This window comes from Chiloscyllium plagiosum, unplaced genomic scaffold (assembly GCF_037043375.1).
Source record: "Chiloscyllium plagiosum isolate Xiang-an unplaced genomic scaffold, Cpla_swu_hap1 HiC_scaffold_10, whole genome shotgun sequence".
NCBI classification, from domain to species: Eukaryota; Metazoa; Chordata; class Chondrichthyes; order Orectolobiformes; family Hemiscylliidae; genus Chiloscyllium; species Chiloscyllium plagiosum.
The window spans coordinates 117,121,489-117,138,787 of record NW_028270148.1 but is presented as its reverse complement, the minus strand read 5'-3'; the positions used below and the strand labels follow the sequence as shown (position 1 = coordinate 117,138,787).

The window sequence follows — 17,299 nt, the reverse complement described above, 5'->3', positions numbered from 1 at the left end:
CCTGTGTGAGAACCTCTCTGGCTATGTTGAATGCGTCTTGAAACCCATTGTACAGGGGACCCCCAGCTTCTGTCATGACACTACACATTTCTTACAGAAACTCAGCACCCACGGACCAGTCGAACCAGGAACATTCCTCGTCACAATGGATGTTTCAGCACTCTACACCAGCATCCCCCACAATGTATTCTCAGTATTCAATACCAACAACTGCCAATCTCCGTGTACCGTCGTACAACTCATCTGTTTTATCCTCAACCACAACATTTACAACCAGTTCTTCAACAAGACACAAGGAACAGCCATGGGGACCAAATTTGCACCCAAATATGCTAACAGTTTCATGCACAAGTTCAAACAAGGCTTCTTCTCTTATAGGACCTCCAACCAACACTATACACTAGGTACATTGATGACATTTTCTTCCTCTGGACCCATGGCGACGAGTCACTGAAACAGCTACACAGTGATATCAATGTGTTTCACCCCACCATCAAACTCACCATGGACTACTCTTTAGTATCTGTCTAATTCTTGGACGTATACATCTCTAAAAAGGATGGGCACCTGAGCACCTCACTCTACCGCAAACCCATGGATAACCTCACAATGCTGCACTTCTCCAGCTTCCACCCGAAACATATTAAAACAGCCATCCCCTATGGACCAGGAGAAAGTGAGGACTGCAGATGCTGGAGATCAGAGCTGAAAAATGTGTTGCTGGAAAAGCGCAGCAGGTCAGGCAGCATAAAAGGAGCAGGAGAATCGACGTTTCGGGCATAAGCCCTATGGACCAGCCCTACACATATACAGGATCTGTTCGGATGAGGAGGAACATGACGGGCACTTTGAAGTACTCAAGGATACCCTCATAAGATGGGGTACGATGCTCAACTTATCAACCGCCAGTTCCGACGTGTGACAGTAAGAAACCGTAATGACCTCCTCTGGAGACAGACATGAGCTGCAACCAACAGCGTCCACTTTGTTGTCCAGCACCTCCCAGGAGATGAAAAACTACACCATGTTCTTCGCAGCCTGTAACACATTATCAATGCAGATGAGCCAAGACCTTCCCCACACCGCCACTTCTCACCTTTAAACCAAACATCAAACAGATCATTGTTTGCAGCAAACTGCCCAGCTTTCAGGACAACACCATACGTTCTTCTCACAGCAGATGCTGCAAGACGTGTCTAGGTGTTGACACTGATACCACCGTTATGTGTGGGGACACCTCCCACCATGTGCGCGGCAACTTGGCCAATGTTGTCTATCTCATATGCTGCAGGTATATTGGCGAGACCGAGCAGAGCCTACGGCAACGGATGAATGGGCACCGCACAACAATCAACAGACAAGAGTGTCCCCTCCCAGTCTGGGACATTCGACCTCGGACCTTCGGATGACCATCTTCCAAGGCAGACTTCAGGAGAGGCAACAATGCAAAGTGGCTGAGCAGAGGCTGATAGCCAATTTCAGCACCCATGGGGATGGTCTCAACCGGGATCTTGGGTTCATGTCACACTACAGGTGACCCCACTGCACTACACACACACACAGACACTCCTACAGACCCATACACTCACACAGACCCTCTCTCATACACAAGCTCTTTCTCATACACTCACACATGCACTCATTGCTCACACACATACCCTGTCACAGACCTTTACCCCTTTAAACTCACACACATGCATACTCTCTCATAGACACTCATAACCGCGCCCACGCACATACCCACATGCACACACATAAGTTTGTGGGGTGAATTTGTAGTTGCAGAGTTACATTTTATTTTCCTCAAAAACTGCATGAATCCATGCAAGATTCTGTAAATCCCTTTTTTAGATTGGAATCAGTCTGAACAGCCTCACACAAGGCACCTCACACCTTCAATGTATTATCTGGGCCGACATAGCACATTTTGTTAAAGTTCATTTGATTATATAACATTTTTTAAAAGTTCTGGGATTTCTTATGAAAGAAATGCTCATTCTAAAAGACTTAAACAATCCAGGTCTTTTTCAATACATAATTTCAGTGACATCACACTGTAAACTTTTGCTATAAATTCTGTGTCTTACAGTCTTATACTCCACTATCACCTGATGAAGGAGCAGCGCTCTGAAAGCTAGTGCTTCCAAATAAACCTGTTGGACTGTAACCTGGTGTTGTGTGAGTTTTAACTGTGTCCATCTAGGGGGCGTGACCAGCCGCGGGGCGGGGCGTATAGTACAAGGGGCGCGTCCGAGCAGGGGTGGGGCTTATCGTTGAGGGGGCGTGGTCAATGACATCACAAACCGGAGGGCAACACCGTGTCATTACCAATGGGCGGTGATGTTGCGTCACCATGACGTCAGGGGGCGTTGCGAGACATGCGTGTTGGGAGGGGTGGGCGGTTCTACACGGGGTCGCCAGGCCGGTGCGGGAGGGGCGGCCGGAGCTCAGTCGGAGACCGAGAGGGAGACGGCGAGATCGGCAATGGGAGCGGGCGGGACTGCCCTATCCCCGGGGCCCAGTGCGGCCACCGCCGTGTGAGGCGGCTGCCTCCCGCATCCTGAGGTAAGGCATCCTGAGGCCTGCAGCGCGGCCTAGCCGCCCCCTCCGAGCTTGCGTTCCCGGGGCCGGCTGTCAGTGCGGCCTAACTCCCTGGGCCTGTGCCCGGCGCTGTCACGGGCTGCAGTGACGCCGGGCCTCGCGCTGGTTCCCCCGGGCCTTGGCGCTCGGCTCCTGTCGGGTTGTGCCCTCCCTGTGCCGGATCCAGCCTGTCTCCCGGGGGCTGTCGGCTGAGTTGACCCAAATGTTTCACACCTCAGCCTGGAGCCCCGGCTCGAGAGTGACGCCGAAAGTAACCTTTACACAAGTTATTGTTTAAGGCTTTTTCCTGACCTAACGTGAGCACTGCTGTGTGTGTGTGTGAATCAGGCTTTTGCAGGTTAATTATTGATTTTTGTTTAAACGAATTGCACATTTTGTGTTACATGATGTCTCCGATCAAATCCCTTCTTGCAAAAATGTTGCACTTCCCTGAAGCTGTTACTTATAAACTTTGTAAAGAGCCAAAATAACGAGCAGGACAAATACTTTTCGGTGCGTGCTGATCAGTGCACCTGAAATGCCTTTTTATAGTTTTGAAGTCGTCGTCTCTATACAAATGCGGAACGAAGAAGTTAAAACTAATTTAAAAACGTTTTCATTTCGTCAAACAGCCTCTTCGAGGGACGGTGGTATTTTTAATGTTCATTTTGTTTATATTGATCCCAACATTTCAAGTCGTTTAGAGAATGTTTATAAAATTTAAAAATGCCACCTTTTTGATGAATAGCAACATCTCTTTGCAAACAGCGTGTTAAAACATGAGTACTTTTATTTAGTTAATTTATTGTGAAACTGGCTGATGGTATGCAGGTAGGTAATTTTTGACAGTGATGTACAAGACCCAGTTTTTATAATAGACACGTTTTCAGTCTATATGAGGAACATACTAGATCAGAATAATCCATATTTTTATCTGTATAAACTTAATTAAAAGTAATTTGAAAGTGGGGAGACGTTAGCATAGTGGTAATGTCACTGGGCCATTTGAGAAGGAAGGTAAAAACAATGACTGCAGATGCTGGAAACCAGATTTTGGATTAGTGGTGCTGGAAGAGCACAGCAGTTCAGGCAGCATCAGAAGAGCAGCAGTCTGCCATCCTTCTCTGATCTGGCCTCTATGTGCCTTGAGCTACAGCAATGGGATTGACTCTTTTCTGCCCTGAGAAATGGCCCAGTTAGCCACTCAGGTCAAGGGAATTCGGAATGGGTAACAAATGTTGGCCTTGCCAATGGTTCCCAAATCACATTATACAATTTTTAGAAAAACATTTCTATGGGTGTACCTCCCCTGTCAAAATGTAAGTTCTAGGTCCAAATAGCATAGTTTAGTGCAAATTAAATACTGTGTGGATTTGTCAACCAGCACAGTGCTTGGGGCTGTAGAGGATAGCGTTACTCTTTGTTAACCTCCCATCCTGCAGCAACTTGATATTTGAATAAAGGCTGTGTGGTGATCAGTGGGAGAATTCCAACCATTTATGAGCTTTTGTGGAGATGTAGAGGATAAAATGTAGCAGTGTCGCTGGTAATTCTTTGGAAGATCTTTTGTCCTTGAAAAGCACAACTGAAATGTTTGTAAGCAGGTCCTTGCAGTTGATTAAGAACAACAAGTGTCAAAATTCTCAAAATTAGTGAGCATTGCACTGAAACTTCAATTTTCTGAGTGACACATTTGTCAATAGGACAAGTGATTGACATTTTACAGCATACGGACCTGATGGCAGTAAAAAGAATGTTGCTGAATGCATCACTTGGCCTTATGCAGAACACAGTATTGCAGTAGTAAAAGATTCCTTTTCCAGTTGAAGGAGCAGTGTGTATATTTACACATGCTGAAATTTTCAGTAACTTGATAACTAGTTGAATCAATTGAAAAATAATAATTGTCTGACAGAGGAGTTTAATACAGTTTTTTTTTGTTATGGCTGTTTGATTTCTGTTTTGGAAATTGATTTAAAATAAATGTTTTGTATTGCATGTAGGATTATTAAAACTTGTGTGTGTGAACTAAAGCGTATACCTTTAATATGATTGAGTTGTATTTTGAGATGCTCTCTCCACGATTGTTTTGAGTATGTTGATCCATGTTTCATCTGTGCTATTGGGGCCAATTTATTAGATATATTCAAAAGGGAGCTGGATGTGGTCCTTGCGGCTAAAGGGATCAAAGGGTATGGAGAGAAAGTAGGAATGGGATACTGAAATTGCGTGATCAGCCATGATTATAATTTAATAGTGGTGGAAGCTCAAAAGGCAAATGCCCTACTCCACCTATTTTCTATGTTTTAATGTTTCTATGCTCAATATTCTGAATCAACTAGATAGCCCAGTCACTCGTAAGCATGAGCAAAATATTATATATAAAGCAACTGAGCAGAATGTCTTTTCAGTTGAGTCACTTTGTGACATATCTAACCATAGCTGAGAAGCAAATATTGTTGGTTGATCCCCAATATTTACAAACAAGAAAAAGTAGTGGGGAGATCAAATTAAGGAGAGCCATTTTTTAAAAATTGGGAATACAGGAAAAGGGGCTCAGAAGGAGGCTACAGTTAAAAAAAAAAATAACCTGCAGAAGTTTCAGCAAAAGGTGAAAAATAGGAACAAGAAAAATGTAGATGATCATATGTGGTAAGGTTTCTCAGCTGACCCATTTCTTGTTTGGGCCACAGTTTAATAATCATGAAAATTGATTGTACAGTTTGGTTGTTAGCCGCAAAGTGCTGAGTGTATTCTTTGCTGTGCATCATTAAAATAATTAGCATAATATTTTCAGACATTGGAAATGCTATCTTTGGAATTTTGAATACAATTAATTTCTATTGGAAGTTTCTTGTTTATTGCTCCTTAGATTTGAGTATTTCTGTCAGTCATAAAGTACATTGTCTTATGGGACCAGAATCTAAACAATATGCTGCACCAGCAATGGTTGTCATCTCAGTAAGTCAGGGGAAGTGATGGTGTGGTGATGTTGCTGGCCTAGCAATCCTCAAGTGTAGGATAATACTTTATGGGCATGGGTTTGAATCCTACCCAGAGTAGCTGTTGGAATTCAAAGTTGATTTGGAATTGAAAACTGTTCTCTGTTATGGTGACCTTGGAACTGTTGTTGATTGCCATAAGAATACATCTATTTCTCTAATGTCCTTTAGGGAAGGAAATCGAGTGTCTTTATATGCTCAGGCATGCATGTGAGTCCTGACCTTCAGGAATATAATTGCCCATTGAAATGATCCAGCAAGCTACTCGCTTCTAGGACAGTTAGGGCAGCTAACAAGTGTTGGGCTTGCAAGCGATGCTCTCATTCCATGAGAGAATAAGTTGATACATCATGTGTTTGTTGAGTAGCACCCTTCCTCTATAGTGTCAGTCATATCAATTCCTTACAAAAATGAATTGAGAAACAATCAAACTGCCAGTATATGGTTTGCCTTCCTTGGTGTTGCAAGTGGCGCAAAAAGTCATTGGTATTCTTGTCAAAGTTTCTAAGTTTGATATTATTGGTCATGCGACATACAATTGTCTCCCAGTTTCCACAACTGGAAATTCAGTAGCCTGTCTCCTGTACTACATCTAATGGTAAACCATTTTTATTGGTACAACTGCTCTTAACTCGCTATAGAAATTTAATTTGGCCATTATGTTTTAGGGCAGAGCACTTGCCAGATTTTAAGCCCAGATAATAACACTGATACTTGCAACTTTATGACATAGTTTACCAATTAAATATGTCACAAATAACTGCAATCTTCAGCGTTAAATGCCTGTAAGTTTTCATGTGATATATGCTGGGTTTGAAAGAAGAATGAGGCTAAGAGGTGAAATGGGTGCTAGATTGTTTGTTGGAATGTGCTTGAGTTGGAGACTGTCTTAACTGAAATTTAGAAATTAAAAAGTATTTGCTGTCTCGGGCTTAAAAGAGGAGAAAAACAATCAATATAAATTCAATTCCCCCTTGATCAGTGACAAATACACAAAGATTAAAAACATTTCTACTGTGTCTGCAATGGAAAATAAGTTTTACACATTTGAATTAGATACAAACTAAAAAGTACTTGGATGAATAGCAGGTAACATGTCATGCTTGGATTACAGAAAATATAGAATGAATTTTAGAATAAGTTAACAAAGTTTACAAGAAATAGAAATATTCATACAACTGTTTTTTCCCCCCCACTACTTCCTTTTAGTTCATGCTGCAGTAATTATGTACACTGATCGATTTGAGTACAATTGGGCCTTTTCCACCTTGCCCTTTGTCAGATCTAACAGGTTGAAATTATTTCTTAAGCGAAATCTTATCTTTTATAATGTCTGTGTAAAGTCTGCATAATTTTTAAGCAAGTGTTTTCCTCTGTTTGTAGCCCTCCATTCTCGCTGTGACAGGTTGCACACCATTCTGTTCAGTTGAAATACCTATTTGAGTCTACATATATATATATACTAATGGTCGCTATTTTGTAAAACTGCAACGACTGCATTGTTTATACAATGGCACATTGGTTTGTACTCATCATCTCTGCTGTTGGTGGAAAGAAACAATACCAACAAACATCAATCAAAACATAGATGTTTGGCAATGACCATGCCCTCATTTTATTTTGGGGGTTCAGAAGGATGGTGGTTTTATTGTGGTCATATGTAATCTCTGTCACCATTGCAAAGCACTCATCATTGTCTGCTATCTGAAGCTATACTATACTTTGAAAGCATTAAAAGTACCTGCAAACTACTTGGTGTTGTGGGTTGAATTCAGCTGTATGCATATTTGTTTCTTGTAAGCTTTGATACCTTGTTCTAAAATTCATTCTATATTTTCTGTAATCCAAGCATGACATGTTATTCGCTATTCATCCAAGTGCTTTTTAGTTTGTATCTAATTCAAATTAGAATTTTTTGTTGTAGACAGGTAAAAAGTGTAGAACTTATTTTCCATTGCAGACACAGTAGAAATGTTTTTAATCTTTGATAATTTGTCACTAATAAAGGGGGACTGAATTTATATTGATTGCTTTTCTCCTCTTTTAAGCCCGAGACAACAAATATGTTTTAACGTAATTAGGAAACAAACATGTTAGGATGTCTGTTTTTTTTTCTTACCCCACACTACCACCTAACTGGGGTAATGCTTATTTTTCACCAGCACCCTTGTAGTGTATGTGCAGGGTGTAGGACACAGTGGAGAACAAGAAGTGTGTAAATCTTTATTAATATTCCACCATCAGGAAGAAAGGAAACACCCGAGTGGCCAGGGCAGTGCTGCATGATCAAACAGTGAAGGAGAGGGCAGGGCCTGGACCTGTTTATGGCTAGTTTGGCCAGGTGCAGGAGGAGACCCACGAGGAGGTCCTCAAACCTGCCATTCGCCCCCGCCGCCCCGCCCCGCCCCGCCCCGCCTGTACCGGGTGCCCAAAGATCAGGAGCGGGGGACTGAAGTGCAACCAAAAGCAGAGGAGAAGATTTTTAAGTCAAAAAGGGGGTGCAAATGCTCAGACCCATTATATACATGGTCCACAGAACAAGCAGTTGGGCTGGGAGTCCATGAACCATAGCACTCTGTGGTTGCAGGGGATCGCTGCGTGCAGCACCCTCCACCCCAGATCCCCAAGAGAAAGGGAGAGGACCACTGCATAGAGAGCCCTCCACTGGGGGTCTCCACCACCCGGTGGCAAATGGGCACGCCAAGGCATGTCCGGGCTGTAGCTGAGGGAAAAGAGATGGACAGTGTGCAGCAGCAGTTTATACAGGGCCCGTCGTTTTATGTCCCTTAAAGGGGCAAAACTAAAACTCCGGCAGCTGAGGTTGTGGAGCACAGGCTCCTGCAGGAAGTACGGGACCTTTGGGCCAATGTGAAATTCCATCCGGGCACAGCTAGTTATTGTTTGATTTATTTCTTCCTTTATTTTTTCTAACTCCATCCCTTCCTAAGGTAGGTTCCCCACAAACACTGGCTTTTGGACTCCCACTTTTGAAATAAATGCACAACAAAATCTTTTAAGATTAAATCAAAGATGGAATTTATTAACAAGGCATTCAGCACTCAAGGAAACTGCTTTGTTGTTCCATTCGCGTACAAGCACTCAAGAAACTAAGGAAGATGGGACAGAAGAGGGGAGATAAGTTATAAAATTACAAATTTTGTTAAATGCAGAGGTGTGTTTAAAAAAAATCAGATTGTGTGAACTACAACGTCCTGAGTTCAGTGTCCATTAACAATTTTCTCAGTGAACTGGATCTAGTAGTTTCCTTTCTGGCAAGCCAACTGTAGGTTTCTTTCAGATAACAGCTTGAAAACAATGATGGAGGTCTGAGGCAGGCTGCACATGCAGCTTGGAATCCTCATTTCCCAATAAGTGACAAAAATCCCAAAATTATGTGATCAAGCATTACAACATGAAGTTTGTCATGTGTTGAAGACTGGTATTTCATGTGCTGAGAGTCCATCTTGTTGGGCTGATTTGGAAGTTGCGAAATTAACAGTGTAGCTTTACCTCCTCCATCAGAGAATCCATTGCGATGTGATGGTACAGCCTTGACCCCTATTTTAGCCAATGTGTCTTGCTGTTTTTCTTTTATCCAGAGCTGGCTAAAGACAAATTTCTCATCTCCAGTCCCTTTGTCAGCTTTAGTTGGAAAGTCCATGCAATGCAGGAGGTTCAGAAGTTTCTGGAAATAATCATGTAATCAGTAATACTCATCTGATCAGGCTCAGCCATTTGAGTCTAGTAAGGTGGTTCACTTGTAAACGCAGTTGAATGTAAACAGGGAAATGAGAAAAATATAGTATTCTTTTGAGATTTCTTTTCACCCCTTTTGACTATGACACATTTTTCATGGGAATCTGTTAATAATTCCCCGATGCATTTGAGGAAGAAAAAGTAACTTTTTTTTAAAACATACTTTGTTTGTCTTTTGAAGTCTTTGAATAGGGAGGAAAGAGGATTGGATAGATACATTGAAATGTACATTAGTATTTTCTTGTTGGGGTTTGAGTAACATTAGCTGAAGCCTACATCATCAACTACTTTCAATGTAAGAACTTGGAAGAAATAATAAGATCTGAAGTATTTCCCTGAGTTAAAAGTGACTGCTTGGCATGGACACATTGAATTCCAGATTTAATGCATAAGGAAGCAAGATTACAGTGCAAAGTGAATTTGTAGTTTTTCTGTTGAGGTATTATCGGGTAAATGCTGTGATTCTTATAGATTTTACCATGCTGCACTTTCTGTCAAGTCTTTTGCTGATAGTTTATATGGAGTCCTGCACATGGTCCTTCTGTGTCTGTTCATTGCATCATTCATCCTTTAGTGCAATGTAGTACCTTTAAATATTTTTGTAAGACTTTTAAGTCAGATTTTCATGATGTAAATGCAGATTTTTGGACAACACAACATGGTTCTATTCATTTATTTGTAAACTTTGCAGAATTACCTGAGTGTGGGGATTATGCTTCTATATATCTATAGAATTATTCTAGTGTGATATAAAAGAACATATATTGTGTGTGCAAGTACAAATGTGTGATCCAGCATTTTCTATTGGTAAAATGAAATCATGGTTTGCATGAAAACTTGCACCTCCCTCTGCGTCTTTGTCATGATTTGGAGATGCTGGTGTTGGACTGGGGTGTACAAAGTTAAAAATCTCACAACACCAGATTATAGTCCAACAGGTTTAATTGGAAGCACTAGCTTTGGAGCGCTGCTCCTTCATCAGGTCGTTGTGGAAGACACAATTGTAAGGCATGTACACAGACCCACATGCACACACACACATATACGTTTGTGGGGTAAATTTGTACTTGCAGTGTTACATTGTACTTTGCTGAAAAACTGCATGAATTCATGTAAAACTCTGTTATCTCACTTTTTAGGTTAGAAATAACAATGCATATGTACATGTGTGCATGTGGGTCTTTGTGTCCAGGGCATTTGACCTCGGACCTTAGGGTGACCATCCTCCAAGGTGGACTTCAGGACAGGCAGCAACAAAAAGAGGCTGGGCAGAGGCTGATTGCTAAGGTCGGTACCCATAGGGAGGGCCTCAACCGGGACCTTGGGTTCATGTCACATTACAGGTGACCACCATTGCACTATACCCACATACACACACGCACTCCTATACACACTGACATGCACACAGACACACACACACTTCCACACTCACTCATGCACCCCCTCACAGACCTAAGACACTCTACACTCGCACTCTCTCTTACACTCTCAAGCCCCCCAGCCCAGGCAGACAGACACATACACATATACACAGACACACAGACACACACAGACACACACAGACACACACAGACACACACACAGACACACACAGACACACACAGACACACACACAGACAGACACACACACACACAGACAGACACACACACACACACAGACAGACACACACACACACAGACAGACACACACACACACAGACAGACACACACACAGACACACACACAGACACACACACAGACAGACACACACACAGACACACACACAGACACACACACAGACACACACACAGACACACACACAGACACACACACAGACACACACACAGACACACACACAGACACACAGAGACACACACACAGAGACACACACACACAGAGACACACACACACAGAGACACACACACACAGAGACACACACACACAGAGACACACACACACAGAGACACACACACACACAGAGACACACACACACACAGAGACACACACACACACAGAGACACACACACACACAGACACACACACACACAGACACACACACACAGAGACACACACACAGACAGACACACACACACAGACAGACACACACACACAGAGACACACACAGACACACACAGACACACACAGACACACACAGACACACACAGACACACACAGACACACACAGACACAGACAGACACAGACACACACACACACACACACACACACACACACACACACAGACACACACACACACACACAGACACACACACACACACAGACACACACACACAGAGACACACACACACACACAGACACACACACACACAGAGACACACACACACAGAGACACACACACACAGAGACACACACACACAGAGACACACACACAGACAGACACACACACACAGAGACACACACAGACACAGAGACACACACAGACACACACAGACACACACAGACACAGACACAGACACAGACACACACAGACACACACAGACACAGACAGACACAGACACACACACACACACACACACACACACACAGAGACACACACACACACACACACACACACAGAGACACACACACACACAGAGACACACACACACACAGAGACACACACACACACAGAGACACACACACACACAGAGACACACACACACACAGAGACACACACACACACAGAGACACACACAGACACAGACAGACACAGACACAGACAGACACAGACACAGACAGACACAGACACAGACACACACAGACACAGACACACACAGACACAGACACACACAGACACAGACACACACAGACACAGACACAGACACACACAGACACAGACACAGACACACACAGACACAGACACAGACACACACACACACACAGACACAGACACACACAGATTGTGGGGTAAATTTGTACTTGCAGAGTTACATTTACTTTGCTCAAAAACTGCATGAATTCATGTAAAACTCTGTTATCTCACTTTTTAGATTAGAATCAATGTAAACATCATGGCATAGACAGAGAACACGGGGGCCAACACCTTCAACATATTGTCTAGCTATCACCCATTGTTACAGTTAACCTGAGAATGCAACTTTTTAAAAACAGTTTTGTGATTTACACATGAAATAAGTGAAACTATCATGGTATTCGAACAGATGAAAGACTCAACAGACAATCAAAAGTATTTTTCAATGTACAATTTCAGTTACTTCACACTGTAGATCTTTGCTATAAATTCTGTGCCTTACAATTGTGTCTTTCACAACCACCTGATGAAGGAGCAGCGCTCTGAAAGCTAGTGCTTCCAATTAAACCTGTTGGACTATAACCTGGTGTTGTGATCTTTAACTGTGTCTTTGTGTAAGAGTCCTGAACATTCTGCTTCATTAACATTTGTGGAATCCTGATCCTGGTCTTCTGACTTTTGCTCCACTGTTAGCTGCCATGCCTTCAGTCATCTGGTTAATGTAGTCAAGAAATCTCTCCTTGACCGTTGTCTTCACCTCCATTGAATCCTTCCTTGAAACCCAGTTCCTACCCCAATCCTTTCGCTCATGGCTATCTCCATTGGCTCAGATTTAATTTAGCTTATGCTTAATTTACTCAGGCATCTTTTGTGTGTTTGAAATGCTGTCAGCTTTGTTAGTCTTGGCTCAAGGTTGTGCTCTCTTCAGGGTCAGAAGTTGGGGATTTGAGCCCATGCACAAGGTTTGAGCGTACAGTCTGAACAGTTCTGAGAAAGCACCAACTGGTGGTGGTGGTGGTTGACTTTTAGATTGAGATATTAAATTGATGCCCCTTCTGCCTCTGAGTCATAGAGTCGCAGAGATGTACAGCAAGGAGACAGACCCTTCGGTCCAACCTGTCCATGCCGACCAGATATCCAAATCTAATTTAGTTCCACTTGCCAGCACCTGGACCATATTCCTCCAAACCCTTCCTATTCATATACGTATCCAGATGTCTTTTAAATGTTGCAATTGCACCAGCCTCCACCAATTTCTCTGGCAGCTCATTCCATACACGCACCACCCTCTGCGTGAAAACTTTGCCCCTTAGGTTTCTTTTATATCTTTTCCTCCCTCACCCTAAACCTATGCCCTCTTGTTCTGGACTCCAACAACTTTGTCTGTTTATCCTATTCATGCCCCTCCTGATTTTATAAACCTCTATAAGGTCACCCTTCAGCCTCCACTCCAGGGAAAATATCCCCAGCCTGTTCAGCCTCTCCCTATAACTCAAATCTGCCAACCCTGGCAACATCTTTGTAAATCTTTTTTGAACCCTTTCAAGTTTCACAACATCTTTCCAATAGGAAGGAGACCAGAATTGGCCAAAAGTGGCCTGACCATCATTCTATACGGCTGCAACATGACCTCCCAACTCCTGTACTCAATGCTCTAATCTAGACTCTGATTTCCAGCATCTACAGTCCTCATTTTTTTGCCTAGTTGATTTTAACCTTACTGCGAATCCTCTTGCAAGGATGCCTACCTTGAAGAAGTTCTCTTCCTCTCCTGATGAAGAGCTTTTGCCCGAAAAGTCGATTTTCCTACTCAATGCTCTGACCAATAAAGGTAAGCATACCCAATGCCACCTTCACTATGCTATCTACCTGCAGCTCTACTTTCAAGGAGCTATGAACATGCCTCTAAGGTATCTTTGTTCAGCAACACTCCCTAGGATCTTACCATAAAGTATCTCGGTCCTGCGACAATTTGTGTTCCCAAATGCAACATTTCACATTTTTTCTGCATTAAAATCCATCTGCCATTCCTCTGTCCATTGGCCCCTTTGATAAAGATCCGGTTGTAATCTGAGGTAATCATCTTCAATGTCTACTACACCTCCAATTCTGGTGTCATCTGCTATCGTCACATCCATTTATATAAATGACAAAAAGTAGTAGGTCCAGCACCGATCCTTGTGGCGCTCCACTGGTCACAGGCCTCCAAACTGAAAAATAACCTTCCACCACCCTCTGTCTTCTATCTTCGAGCCAGTTCTGTATCCAAATGGCCAGTTCTCCCTGTAATCCGTGAGATCTAACCTTGCTCACCAGTCTCACATGGGGAACCTTGTCGAACGCCTTACTGAAGTCCATCTAGATCACATCTAATGCTCTACCCTCATTAATCCTCTGTTACTTCAAAAAATTCAATCAAGAATGTGAGACATGACTTCCCATGCAGTCATGTTGACTATCCCTAATCCTTGTCTTTCCAAATACATGTACATCGTATCCCTCAGCATTCCCTGCAACAACTTGCCCACCATCGACGTCAGGCTCACTTGTGCACTCAATTGATTCTGGCCTCTTGTGCCAAAGTTGAAGGCAACACGTATACGAAGCTGCCATGTAAATTTGTAGAAAAATTTCCTGCTCTTCTTCAAACACGGTCCAAAACCTTTTGTGTCTGTGAAGGCACAGAAATGTTTGGTACCTCCAACAATACCACACTCCCTTACCACTGCTGGATTGTTAGGTTGGTATATGGACTGAGTTCTGTCATGAGGCATGAACACACAACCTTCTCAGTCACAATAAAGCCAAACTTGAACCTGTAACCAGGACTCAAAAATCAGCATAAAGCTGTCGACAAGAAACTTGATGCCCAAAGTTGATGTAAGGAAGCTAACAGTTTGAAAACAAAATATCACATGACTCTTCAAAGAAGAGATAGGGAGTATTCCTGTTATTTGGCCAGTGTTTATTCCTTACCAATACCATGAGAAACAGTAAGTGATCTGGTTGTTTATCTTTATATTGTTGGGAGGATCTTGCATTTATGTTGGCTGCTGTTTTTCTTTGGATTACATTGTTGACTACAGTTCAGAACTGAGTATGGGCCATGAAGCACTTCAGAGGATCCTATAAATGTGGACCAAACTATAGAAAGCCAAGTTTGTTCTTTCACTTTAATATAAATGCAATTGTCTCTTACTCTTTGAATATATAAGGGTGAAGTTATGTGTCATCTAATTTTCTTCTGAAAGAAAGAGTGCATTTGTCTGCATTGACTTTCATCAGGATTAATATGTAATTTACATTTTATGTATTATAAAGTTCACTGTGTAAATTCGAATCTGTTTTTTTCAGGTTCTACTGCATAACAATGTAAAACATACAAGCAAGTGTATAAATAATTGATTTTATAGGAGGAACTTAGGAAACAAGAGCAAAGCAACCCCTTGAGCCTATTCTACCATTCAGATAGATCTTGGCTGATCAACCTGAATACCATTTCCCTACTGCATCTCCATATACCTTGATATCTTTAATATTTAGAAATTTAACAGCCTGTTGGTATCCTGGTTTTATTGTTTTACTTCAAATGCATCTACATGTGCTTTCCTAAGGAATGGGCTATTACAGCCAGGCTGATCTTGTTCTCAATGCTGTGCATATGCCCAATGGATTGTTGAGTAGCAATCAGAATGGCCATTTTGGTAAACATTAACCCCTCCCTTAACCTGCTGCAGGGGCATTGAGGCAAGTTGCACCACTTCTGCAGTCATCCAGATTGTGTACAGGCATAACGCTGAATTAGAGATTTTTCTTGTTTGAGTGACTCAGTTACTCAGCCTCTGAGCCATCTGGGTTAACGGAGCAATCCAAATCTGTGCATGTTAAATTAGACTCTAATAAACTAGAGGATTCTGGGTAATCCAATATGGAGGACAAGAAAAATTTCTGGCTTTAAGAGCAGCTTTTTTCAAAGATATTTTAGGTGTTGGAGGTGATTTCCTTGAATTCCAGGAGCATTGCACTGTTTTGGAACTTTGGAGACAAAAAAAATCAAAACAGCATGTTTAAAAGGAAGAGGAACAGACAAAGGGAGCATTTGATGAGGGCAGTGCAGGTGAGAGAGAGAGGGAGAGAACTCGCATTGCTAAATGACACAGCAGTGAACCATGTGCATTCATTGCCTTTGCTATCTGAATTCATGTATTGTTGGACATCTAAGTCTGTCTGGGAAAATTAATAAACAGTGAAATTCGCAACTAATCTTGGAGGAACGTGTTTGGGAGAGGTCACAGCAGAGAAACAGAAGTGGATATTTTAAGTATGGCTTTACAGTATGTCTGCAGTAGTGAGTAGAGTGGGTTCTTGATTCAATGTTATAATGAGATGTCTCTTGATTAAACTTAAATTGATATTTATGTCTTATATTTTTAACATGGAGTAGTGTTTTGTAGAGGAATAAGACACTGCTATTTTCTGGGTCTGTAGATCGAAAGAAGCAAAAATAGCCTTTAGTAGAGTGATATGCTCTTCGGAGTTTAGGAGAGTTTACGGGTTACTGAGGATTATATTTGCAATTAATGCCGTTGGTTGCGAAGCTTATAAGAGAGGATGGATCGGTTGGAGAGACAGTTAGAGACAATGAGGAATTTACAAGAGGATGTGATGGATGGCAGTTATAGGAAGGGGAAAAAGTCTCAGACACAGTCACATAGATGGATTAGCTCTAGGAAAGGTAAGAGAGGTAAGCAGTTAGTACAGGGGTCTTCTGTGGCTATCCCCGTTTCAAGCAAGAATGCTGTTTTGGAAAATGAAGAGGGTGATGGATTCTCAGGGGAACAGCCAAGTTTCTGGTGTTGAGACTGGCTGTAATGTAATGAGGGATGCGTTTGGTTCCTAGGAGTTGGGAGGTCATGTTGTGGCTGTACAGGACATTGGTTAGGCCACTGTTGGAATATTGCGTGCAATTCTGGTCTCCTTCCTATCGGAAAGATGTGAAACTTGAAAGGGTTTAGAAAAGATTTACAAGGATGTTGCCAGGGTTGGAGGATTTGAGATATAGGGAGAGGCTGAACAGGCTGGGGCTGTTTTCCCTCGAGCGTTGGAGGCTGAGAGGTGACCTTATAGAGGTTTACAAAATTGAGGGGCACGGATAGGGTAAATAGGCAAATCCTTTTCCCTGGGGTCAGGGAGTCCAGAACTAGAGGGCATAGATTTAGGGTGAGAGGGGAA

At 42.4% G+C, this 17,299-nt stretch overlaps 1 protein-coding gene across 1 annotated transcript in view; it reads left to right on the top strand.

Moving 5' to 3' along the window:
- Window positions 1–2,422: 2,422 nt before the first annotated feature.
- LOC122553133 (aftiphilin) overlaps window positions 2,423–17,299 on the top strand; it is a 56,544-nt gene continuing 41,667 nt past the window's right edge. Inside the window, exon 1 of the mRNA XM_043696696.2 lies at window positions 2,423–2,565. The gene's annotated coding sequence lies outside the window, so the exon portion shown is untranslated. The remainder of the gene's footprint in view (window positions 2,566–17,299) is intronic.